Source organism: Tamandua tetradactyla, chromosome X (genome assembly GCF_023851605.1).
Source record: "Tamandua tetradactyla isolate mTamTet1 chromosome X, mTamTet1.pri, whole genome shotgun sequence".
NCBI classification, from domain to species: Eukaryota; Metazoa; Chordata; class Mammalia; order Pilosa; family Myrmecophagidae; genus Tamandua; species Tamandua tetradactyla.
The window spans coordinates 4,603,632-4,615,245 of record NC_135353.1 but is presented as its reverse complement, the minus strand read 5'-3'; positions in this window follow the sequence as shown (position 1 = coordinate 4,615,245).

Sequence of the window (11,614 nt, the reverse complement as noted above, 5' to 3'; positions counted from 1 at the left end):
CCCAACACTTCTTGGTTGGCCGGGCAAGCTACTCTGGACACCTCAATTCCTTGTCTGGGGGAACGAGCTGTGCTTAACTCAGAATTGATGAGGGTCAGATGAAAACTTACAGCCAGGGCTTGGCTTTGGGGTGCTCGAGAAGGAGGTGTATCAGAAATAGTTCTCACTTCTTTGTTATGATTATTGTAGAAGCTCTGTTAACAAGAAACTTGTTTTTGGTGAACTGTCCCAAAAGTCTGGGTTGGCTGCAATTCCTGGGAGGATTTGACCTTTGCTGCATTGCTGTTTTCTAATAAAAGGCATATGGTCTGATGAAAGAGCTCTCAGAAACCAGGGAAAAGTCTTGGCATTACCTCCCATTTTGCTGTTAACTGTGACTGTGGACACCTCCTTTTCTCCTCCTGCTTCATGATCCCATGAATGAAATAAAGTTTCTCAGGGACCTCTGGGGCAGTGGGAGAGTAGCGAGTAACCTGCGGGTGAAAAGCCTACAGTGTTCACTCATATCCGGGCCCAGCACCCATGTTGGGATGGGTTTGCAGCTGTCCAGTGGAGGGGATGAGAGGGAGCACGGATGTGGGGGGAGCCAGGAGGATGGAGAAGGAGAAGCCTCAGAGAACAGTTGCACTCTTGAATTGCCATCTCAGTTGCCCTTCTGTCCCTTCTCTAACTTTTCCTTGGAGCAGGGCTGAACTCGATCTACCCTATTTGTCCATCTTCTCGGAACCCCCTTATGATATCTTTTTGAGTTATTTTCTTAGTGGTTGCCCTGGAGATTACCATTAACATATATATATATATTTTTTTGCATGGGCAGGCACCGAGAACTGAACCTGGGGCCTCCGGCATGGCAGGCGAGAACTCTGCCTGCTGAGTCACCGTGGCCCGCCCTAACACTTTAACTTATAGAAGATATAGTTCTGAACAATACCATTTTAATTTCAATAATTTATATAAACTTTGCTCCTATATTGTTCTGTTTCCCCTCTTAGACTGTTATAGTCACAAATCATTTCTTTATATGTTGTGCACATATCAACTTAGTTTTATAATTATAGTATTATACAGTTGTGTTTTAAATAGGAAAAAGCAGGAGTTACAAGCAAAAAAATACACGTACACTGTCTTTTTTTTTGTTGTTGCTGCATGGTCTGGGAATTGAATCTGGGTCTCCTGCGTGGAAGGAGAGCATTCTACCACTGTGCCACCCATGCACCCCACCTCTACTGCCTTTTACATTTCCCCATGTAGCTACGTTTACCAGTATTGTTTACTTCTTCATATGACTTTGAATTACATTCTAGTCTCTTTCCATTGAAGTCTGAAGGACTTCCTTCAGTATTTTTGAAAGGAAGTTCTGATGGTTACACGTTCTCAGTTTTTGTTCATCTGGTAGTGTCTTAGTAATTTCTCATTCTTTTTTACTGGCTAGAGCATCCTTTATTTACATTCCCTTTCTCTCTCCCCTGTGAATACGGCATCCCACTGCCTTCTGGCCCCCGGGGGGGTTGCCAGGAGAACTAAGCCGCAGCTGTCAGCTGCCTTACACGGGTTCTGAGCCCTGCTCAGCACTTTTCTGCCCCGAGTGAGTTCTGATTCAGGCCAGTAGACTAGCACCCTGTCCCTCAGTGGCCCCAGACTCTTAGAAGGGACAGATACGGTACAGCTCGAACAAGGGGTGCTCTGCTCCCCGGAACCGGGTCCCGGCCCCCACTGGGACCCGGGCTGCCATCCCCAGTCCTGCTGCCCGCTGGGGAAGGGGTGGGGCCTGGGCAGGTGAGGGCCCCACTGGGCATCTCCACCGCTTCTCCCCTGCCTGGTTCTCCATTCGGTTCACTCGGTGGCTGCAAACCTGCGGCTGTTACTGAGAGCTCGGACACTGTTTCTCATCATTTATTCCGTGTGTCTGTGGAAGGGCAGGTGCCTGAGGCTGCCTGCTCAGCCACTGTGCTGATTCTTGCCTGCCATGTGGGAGCCAAGGGTTCGATTCCTGGCCCCATGCACTTCCCCCAAAACAAGCAAAGAACAAACAAACAAACAAAAATTCAACAAATGGTGCTGCAATAACGGGATACTCACATGGAAAAAGAATGTAATGTCACCCCACCATAAAGCATACAAACAAAAAAAAGGAAACACAGCATAAATGCATGTTTTCATCCTTCTCTTGATTGCTTTAAAAAGCGATTGTATAAAGCAATATTATATATTATATTGTTCAGCTTTAACATCTAGAAATGGAATATATTTGCCAATAATATCACGAAGGAGGTGAGTGAAAACAAAGCTTAATTGGGCTAAGGAAATGCTGTAGTTGGTCACTCAAATCTACAAGAACAAATGGCCAGAACCAGAAATGACAAATAAGAGGGCTAATATTCCAAATGCTGTAAATACATACTTCCTCTCCTTTCTTCTCTTGACTTCCTTAAAAGACATAAAATTATATTGAAATTATAATAAAATATATGAAGTAATAATCGTAACTATCATTTATACATTTATAGATGTAATATGTATAAAATAGTATCATAAAAGGGGAGAAATGAAATAGAGCTATGCAGGAGTAGCATATCAATATCTCACAGAAATTAATTTAGTGTAAGTCTGAAGCTGATTCTGATAAGTTAAGATATATATAGTAAGTTCAAGAGCAATCACTAAGGAAAGAAATTTTTTTTAAATGAAGTGAAAAACCATTTAGGAAATTTAAATGCTATATTAGAAAATATTCATGTACTGCAAAAGAAACTTATAAAGGAGAAATGGAGATACCATAAAGAAATGAGACACATAGGAAAAAAGTAAAATGGCAAAGGTAAATATAATAATATTGATGCTATAATTAAATGTGACTCAATTAAAGGACCCAATCAAAAGGCAGAGATTGTCACAGCGAATTCAAAATGACAATCCAAATATATGCTGTCTGCAGAATTCACACTTTAGATTCAAAGATACAAATAGGTTAAAAGTACAAGCATGGAAAAATATGCTTCATGCAAACAACAACCACAAGAAAGCAGTAAAGGCTACACAGATATCATGCAAAATAGACTATAAGGCAAAAAAAAAGTGTCTAGAGATAAAAAGGGACGTTTTATGATAAAAGGGTCGATCCATCAGAAAAACAGAAAAAGTTTAAACTAACATGCACATAATAAGAGTACACAAAAATACCTGAAGCAAAGTTGTCAGAATTGATGGGAGAAATAAACAATTCAGTAATAATAGTTGGAGAATTTAATATCTGACTTTCAATAATGAACAAAACAACCAGGCAGACGATCAACAAGGAAATAGAAGACATGAACAATCCTACAAATTAACTAGACTTAACCCACATGTATAAAACACTCCACCCTCAAACAGCAGAGTTTAAATTCTTTTCAAGTGCATATGAAGCATTCTTCAAGACAGGCCAAAAAAAATAAAAAAAAACAAAACGAAAAAGCAAACCCCAATAAATTATTTAAATGAATATAAATGATACAAAATAAAATGAAATTAGGAAGTCAGTAACAGAAAGAAATTTTAGAAACACACAGATATTATTAAATACTATTTAAATTAACATTTAAATAATACAGCCCCAAATAACTAATGGATCAAGGAATAAATCAAAAGTGAAATTATAAAATTATTTTAGATGAAAGAAAATGAAGACACTGCATACTAAAATTTAGGGAATACTGTTAAAGCCGTGCTTAGAGGGAAATTTCTAGATGTAAATGCCTATATTGTGAAAGAAGAAAGATCTCAAATCAGTAACTGATCCTTCTACTTTAGCTCTTGAAAAAGAAGAGCAAACTAAAGCTAAAGCAAGCAGAAGAAAGGAAATAATAAGTAAGCATTAGGATGGACATTAATGAAACATAAAATAGAAAAATAATGGAGAAAATCAATAAAACCAAATCTGACTTTTTTTCTTTTAGTTATATAGTATTTATTTCAGGTGTATACTCCCAAGCTCTGTGAAATGTGGTGTCAGGTCTTTTCTATGGGAACTGTTGACTTGCAGCAGTCATTTTCTAGGTAATTGCTTTCCTTGCTTTTATATCAGTGCAAACTACTCCCTGGAAAGCTAATGTATCTTCTTCTTCTTTTAAAGTGGTTCAATTTAGATACGATGCATGCTTTCAGATTCCTATTCAAAACCTATGCAAACCACTTTGATCTATAGAAAATTGGTCTGTAAATCATACTGGGTCCAGGATTTTCTTGGGTCCTTACATGGTTTCGGGTAGATCAAAAATATTGACGCAGTCTTTCCTCAGAATTACAACATGGTTCTCTGAAGCCAGCCTGTAATTGCGAATACTAAGTAGTGTTATGAAATGGAAAGGAGAGGTACCTGCATGTTTTGAACTTTAAAAAGAACTCTTTCATTTCTATTTGATTTTGCAGGTTGTCTTCTATGGCTCACCCAGCCTTGATAAGAAAGAGTTTGCCTGCTGCCAAGGGGCCTCAGCTTAAGACAGACAGATTATTCTTGTCTGGTGGACTTGAGCTGTGTGTGACACTTGTCATGCCAGCGTAGAGAAAGTAAAAATAGGACACAGGTTACTGATGTATGCGGCTTGTCAGGGCGGAAATAATGATAAAAGCCGTTTATTGCATACCTAATTTATGCTGGGCTTGGTGCACTCATCAAATCAATTAATCCCCTCAGCTGTCCTGCAAGGTGGGCCTTTTCATTCCCATTTCAGAGTGGAGGAAATCAAGGCTCCAGGAGAAGTCTTTGACTTTCTGCCAGGATGACAGTGGGAGGACCTGGTGAGATGGCCAGATCTGACAGTGGCAGAGAGTAATTGGCTTGGTCTCTACTTTCAGGCTTGTCTATCTCTTTGGCTTCTTTGTCCTCCCACTAAGGGTTCTGCCTTTCCTCTTTCCAAGCAGTTTGGGTGTCTAGGAAGGGCCAGAGGGGAAGAAGGATGAAAAGAGCAGAAACAGGGGCTGATATTAGTGGCTCAAGCTAGGAAAAGGACTGCACTGACTTAGAAAGTAGGGGCAAGTAGAATAGAGGTGTTCTGTATCAATCCTTCAGGCACTGCTGCATGGGAGCATTTTTCACGGGAAGGAGAGGCAAATGGCCCAGCCAAATTCTCCTTGGGCTTGTTGAGTAGCACAGAGGACAATCTCTCCTTAGCATCATTGTCAGCACTAAGGGTGCTGTGGTGAGGATGATACAAGACCTTTCATTGGTGTAGGGGATATATTCCTACTCCCTAAAGACTGGCCAGCAACTTCTAGTTTATTGACATTTAGAGTTCAGGGTTTGTTGTTGTTATCTGTTTGTTTATTATTATTTTTATTTCAATCCAGAGAGCCATTCTTTGGGAAAAGCACTTCTTTTCCTTTGTTAGACCTATGTTCTCCCCCAAGGGTGAGGCTGCTGCTGCCTGGCACTTCACTAACCTGAGGGCTTGGGTGTCACTACCCCTGGTTCTGGAAAACCTGAGCCTTCCTTCTGAAATCCTCTATTGTGGCTCTACAACCCGTTTTTTTTTTAAAGATCAACAAAATTGACAAACCTTAGCTAGACTGATCAAGAATACAGAAAGAAGACAGATTAGTACTATTGAAAATGAAGGAAGGGCCACTAATACCGATCTTAAAGAGATGAAAAATATTATAAAGGAATACTGTGAACAACTGTATACCACTAAATTAGATAACTTAGATGAAATGGACAAATTCGTAGAAAGACACAAACTGCCAAAACTGACTCATGAAAAATAAACAATACGAGTAGAAGCTTAAGTGAAGAGATTAATTAGTAATAAAAAAACAAATCACAAAGAAAAGATAGATTCAGAAGTCTTCACTGATGAATTCTATCAAACAATTAAAGAAGAATTGACACAAATTCTTCACAAACATGAGTTTTTCATGAACTTTTCAAAAATACAGAAGGGCAGGCAATATTTCCCAATTCATTCTATAAAGTTAACATTGCATGACACTAAAACCAGAGACATTACAAGAATAGTAAACTAGAGACCAATATTTTTTATGAATATGGCCACGAAATCCTCAACCATATACTAGCAAACCAAATTCAGCAACATATAAAAAGAGAATTATAAACCATTACCAAATGGGATTTATCTGTGGAATGCAAAGTTGGTTTAACATGTGAAAATCTGTTAATGTGATCCACTATACCAGTAGAATGGAAAACAACAACCACATAATCATCTCAATAGATGCAGAAAAAAGCATTTGACAAAATTTAACAGTCTTTCATGATAAAAATATTCAACAAACCAGGAATAGAAGGGCGCTTTCTCAACCTGATAAAAGGCAAATACAAAAAACCCACAGCTAACATCATACCTAATAGTGAAAGACTGGGTGCTTTTCCCCTAGGATCAGAAAGAAGACACAGATGCCCATTCTCATCGCTTTTATTCAATAATATACAAGAAGTTCTAGCCAGGGCGAGTAGGTGATAAAAAGGAATAGACCTATGGCGGGCCATGGTGGCTCAGCAGGCAAGAACGCTTGCCTGCCATGCCAGAGGACCCGGGTTCGATTCCTGGTGTCTGCCCATGTCAAAAAAAAAAAAAAAAAAAAAAAAAAAAAAGGAATAGACCTAGAACAACTCTTCTCATTTAAAAAATTTCCAAATTGTTGTGGACTGATATTTTTGAAAAATACAAGTGGAATAAAAAAGACCTATATTAAAAAAGGAATAGAAGGCATCCAGCTTGGAATGGAAGAAGTAAAGTTATCTCTATTGACAAATGGTGTGATCTTAAATAGAAAATCCTAAGGAATTGTGGCATTTTGAATTATGTACCCCAACAAAGACATGTTATTAATCTTAACCTGCATTTCTGTGAGTGTGAACCCATTTGTAGAAAGGATCTTTCGAAGATGTTATTATTAGCTGAGGTGTGACCAAATTGAATCAAGGATGGTGGCAAAACCAGCACCATAATACTACAGACGTCAGGAGAAAGCCTGCCCTTGTCAGCACCTTGACTTCGGACTTCTCGGCCCTGAAACCATGAGATAGTAACTTCCCAGTGTTTAAGCTAACCCACTGTGTGGTATTTGTTATAGCTCCCTGGAAAATCAAGCCAGGAATCCACTAAAGTACTCTTAGAATTAATGAACGGGTTCACCAAGATTGTAGGATACAAGTTCAATGTAAAAAAGCAATAGCATGGGGCGGTACAATGGTGGCTCAGGGGCAGAGTTCTCGCCTGCCATGCTGGAGATCCGGGTTCAATTCGATTCCCGGAGCCTGCCCATGCCAAAAAAAAAAGAAGTGATTGTATTTCTACACACTTGTAATTATCAATCCAAAAATGAAATTAAGGATACAATTCAACTTGCAGTAACATCAAAGAGAATAATATATTTAGGGGTAAATGTAACGAAAGAAGTGCAAAACATATACTCTGAAAACTACAAAATATTGTTGAAATCTAAACACATGAAAAACAGTCCATGCTCATGTATCTAAAGACTTGATATTGTTATAATAGCATTTACTCCCCAAATTGATCCATAGATTCGACACAATCCGTTAAGAATCTCAGGTAAATTCTTTGGAGAAATTGAAAGCTGATTGTAAAATATATATAGAATCAAAAGGAACCTAGAATAGTCAAAATATCTTCAAAAAGAAAAATAAAGTAGGACTCACATTTCCCAATTTCAAAGCTTCTGCAAAGAAGTATAATACTGGCATATGAATAGACATATAGATCAGTGAACTAGAAATCAGAATTCAGAAATAATATCATGTTTGTCTCATCAGCCAGTTTTTGACCAGGGTGCCGAGACCATTATTTTATTTATTTTATTCTTCAACTTTTTAAATTGTATAATATAACATATATACAAAGCAAACAAAGAAAAAGCAATAGTTTTCAAAGCACTCTTCAACAAGTAGTTACAGGACAGATCCCAGAGTTTGTCATGTGGTATCATACCATCTCAGATTTTTCCTTCTAGCTGCTCCAGAACACTGGCGGCTAAAAGAAGTTATTTTTTTATTATCACAACTGACTTTTTTTTGCGAAAAATAACATATATGCAAAAAAGCAATCAATTTGAAAGCACATCGCAACAACTAATTGTAGAATAGATTTCAGAGATGGTATGAGTTACAATTCCACAATTTTGTGTTTTACTACTAGCTGCTTTAAGGTGCTGGAGACAAAAAGAAACATCAATGTAATAATTCAGCACTCATATTCATTCGTTAAACCCTACCTTCTCTGTGTAACTCCACCATCACCTTTGATCTTTCTCCCAGTTTTTAGGGGGTATTTGGGCCATGACATTTTCACTTTTTCATGTTGGAAGGGCTGTCAATAATAAGAGGTAAGGAGATGGAACGAATTGATGTTCTGGAGAGGCTGGCCCCTCTGGGCTTCAGGATTTATCTGGTCCTGGCACCCATCTGGAGGTTGTAGGTTTCTGGAAAGTTACCTTAGTGCATGGAACCTTTGTAGAATCTTATATATTGCCCTAGGTGTTCTTTAGAATTGGCTGGAATGATATTGATTGGGGTTTGGCAAGTTATGATAGGTAGCAATGTCTAACTGAAGCTTGTGTAAGAGTGCCCTCCAGAGTAGCTTCTCGACTCTTTCTGAACTCTCTCAGCCATTTATACCTTATTTGTTACACTTCTTTTCTCCCTTTTGGTCAGGATGTACCAAGACCATTAAATAGGGAAAGAATAGTTTTGTTCAACAAATGGTACTAATTAAACTGTATGTTAACTTGCAAAAGAATAAAGTTGGCCCCTTACCGCACACCATATACAAAAATAACTCAAAGTGGATAAAAAAACCCTACATATAAAAGTTAAAACTATACAATTCTTGGAAGAAAATATAGGGGTAAATTCATGATCTTGGACTTGGCAATGGCCTCTTAAACATAATACCAAAAGCACGAGAAATAAAATAAAAAATAGGTAAATCATAGCTCACCAAAATCAAAATTTTTATGCCCCAAAGATCACAATCAAGAAAGTGAAAACAGCTCATAGAATGGGAGAAAGTATTTGCAAATCATATATCTGATAACTGACTTGTATCTAGAAATGATAAAGAACTCTTACAACTCAATAATAAGAACCCGATTTTTAAAAGGGCAAAGGTTCTGAATAGACATTTCTGCAGGGAAGCTATGGAATAATGTTCAATATCATTATTCATCAGGGAAATGCATATCAAAACCACAATGAAATATTACTTTACACCCACTGGGATGTCTATAATTTAAAAAACAGCACAGAAAATAACAAGTGTGGGCAAGGATGTGGAGAAATTGGAATTTTCGTAAACTCCTGGTGGGAATATAAAATTGTGCAGCCACTTTGGAACACAGTCTGACAGTTCAGGTAATTAAACATAGAATTACCATATGACCCAGGAATTCCACTCTGAGTTATATACCCCAGAGAAGTGAAAACTCATGTCCACAAAAAATGTGGACATAAAACGTTTGTAGAAGGATTATTCATAGTAGCCAAAAGGTAGTAACAGCCAAAATTTCCATCAGCTAATGAACACAATACGGTGCATCCATACAATGCAATATTATTTAACCATAAAAAGGTAAATACTGATATGTATTACAACATACATGAACCTTGAAAACACAAGTGAAAGCAGTCAGTCACAAAAGTACTCATTTTGTCTGATTTTATTTATATTAAATGTCTCAAATAGGAAAATCAATAGAGGGAGAAAGTAGATTAGTGGCTGCTTAGGGCTGGGGTACATGAAATGATAAGGGGTAATACCCAAAAGGTAGAGGGTTTTTTCTTCATACTTTTAGTCGCGAAGTTGTACATTTACAGTAAAATCATGCTGAAAGTACAGAGCTCATATATAGCGCGCACGCGCACACACACACACACACACACACACACAGTTTTCCCTAATATTAAGAGGGCAACAGAGTGCTACTTTTGTTACAGTTGATGAAAAACTATTGTTACAATTATACTATTAACTGTAGTTATATCTTATATAAGGGTTTACTGCTTATGTTGTCCAGTCCATGGTTTTGTTTTATTTTTATTCTATATATTCAAATATATAATTCAAGAGAGTTCTTTACATTTACAGTGTTTTACTACTATCACCACTATTCATTATCGAAACCCTTCCATCACCCCGAACAGAAACTCTGTACCAGTTAAGCATTCAATCTGCATTCTCCACCCCAGCTCTTGGAACCTGTATTTTAGTTCCTGACTCTTTGAATTTGCATATTGTAATCATTTCATATAAGTGAGATCATACAATAATTGCCCTTTTGTGTCTGACATCTCACTCAATGTTATGGCCTCAAGGTTCATCCATGTTAAGCAAGTATAAGAACTTATATTTCATTCCTTTTGAGGATGCAATGATATTCCCTTGTATGGATATAGCAGATTTCATTTATTCATTCATCTATTGATAGACATTTGGGTTGCATCAATCTTTTGGCAGCGCAAATAATGCTGCTGTGAACATCACTGTGCAAATATCTGTACAAGTCCATACTTTCAATACTTTTGGATATATACCCAGGATTGGGATTGCCAAGTCATATGGTAATTCTATACTTAAGTTTCTGAGGAACTGCCAAACTGTTTTCCATAGCAGCTATGCCATGTTACATTCCTATCAACAATGAACAAGTGTTCCTATTTTCCTACATCCTTGCCAACACTTGTTATTATCTATTTATTTTTTAATACCATTCTAGTGGATGTGAAATGGTATCTCATTTTGGTTTTTATTTCCATTTCAGTAATGGCTAATCATATTGGGCACTTTTGTGATGTGCGTGTGTGTTTTGGCCATTTGTATATATTTGGTGAAGTATCTGAGTCTTTTTCCCATTTTGTAATTGAGTTGTCTTTTTGATGTTGGGTTGTAGGAATTCTTCATATATTCTGGATATTAAATCCTTAGTGAACATCTGGCTTTGCATGTATCACACAGGGGTCCAAACCATCAGATAGTGGGACTTTTTAATCCTTCCTGGATGACTGCACTGCCAATCCTGACTTGTACTGAAATGGTTAAACTGTCACACAGAGCATGTTCTCTGGGGGACTTGTTTTCCAGAAGCTCAGAATTTTCTGAATCATCAATTTCTGGTTTCTTTGTGTTCAGTTCTCAGCCTATCCCTTTCCTCTCGCGTTATACTATAAGCTGCAAGGAGAAACCAGGCAGAACTTTCCACATTTGGTTTGGAAATCTCGGTAAGTATCCAACCTTTTCAATGTCAAATTCTACCTTCCATCTAACATCAGGGCTCAATTTTGCCATGTTTCTCTGCCACTTTAAAAAAAGGGTCACCTTTCTTCCAGTTGGCAATGGCACAGTCATCATTTCTTTCTAAGGTCTCATCAGAAGTAATTTTAGCATCCATATTTCTACCAACAGTCTCTTTGAAGCAACTTAGGCCATTCCTATCAAGCACCTTACAATTCCTCCAGTTTCTACCCATAACCCAATTCTACAGCCATATCCACATTTTTGGTATTTGCAATAGCAGCATCCCGTTCTTCTGGTACCAAAATCTGTTTTGGACTCCTGGGCTGCTCAAAGCAAATACCATGAAATGATTTGGATTTAAACAG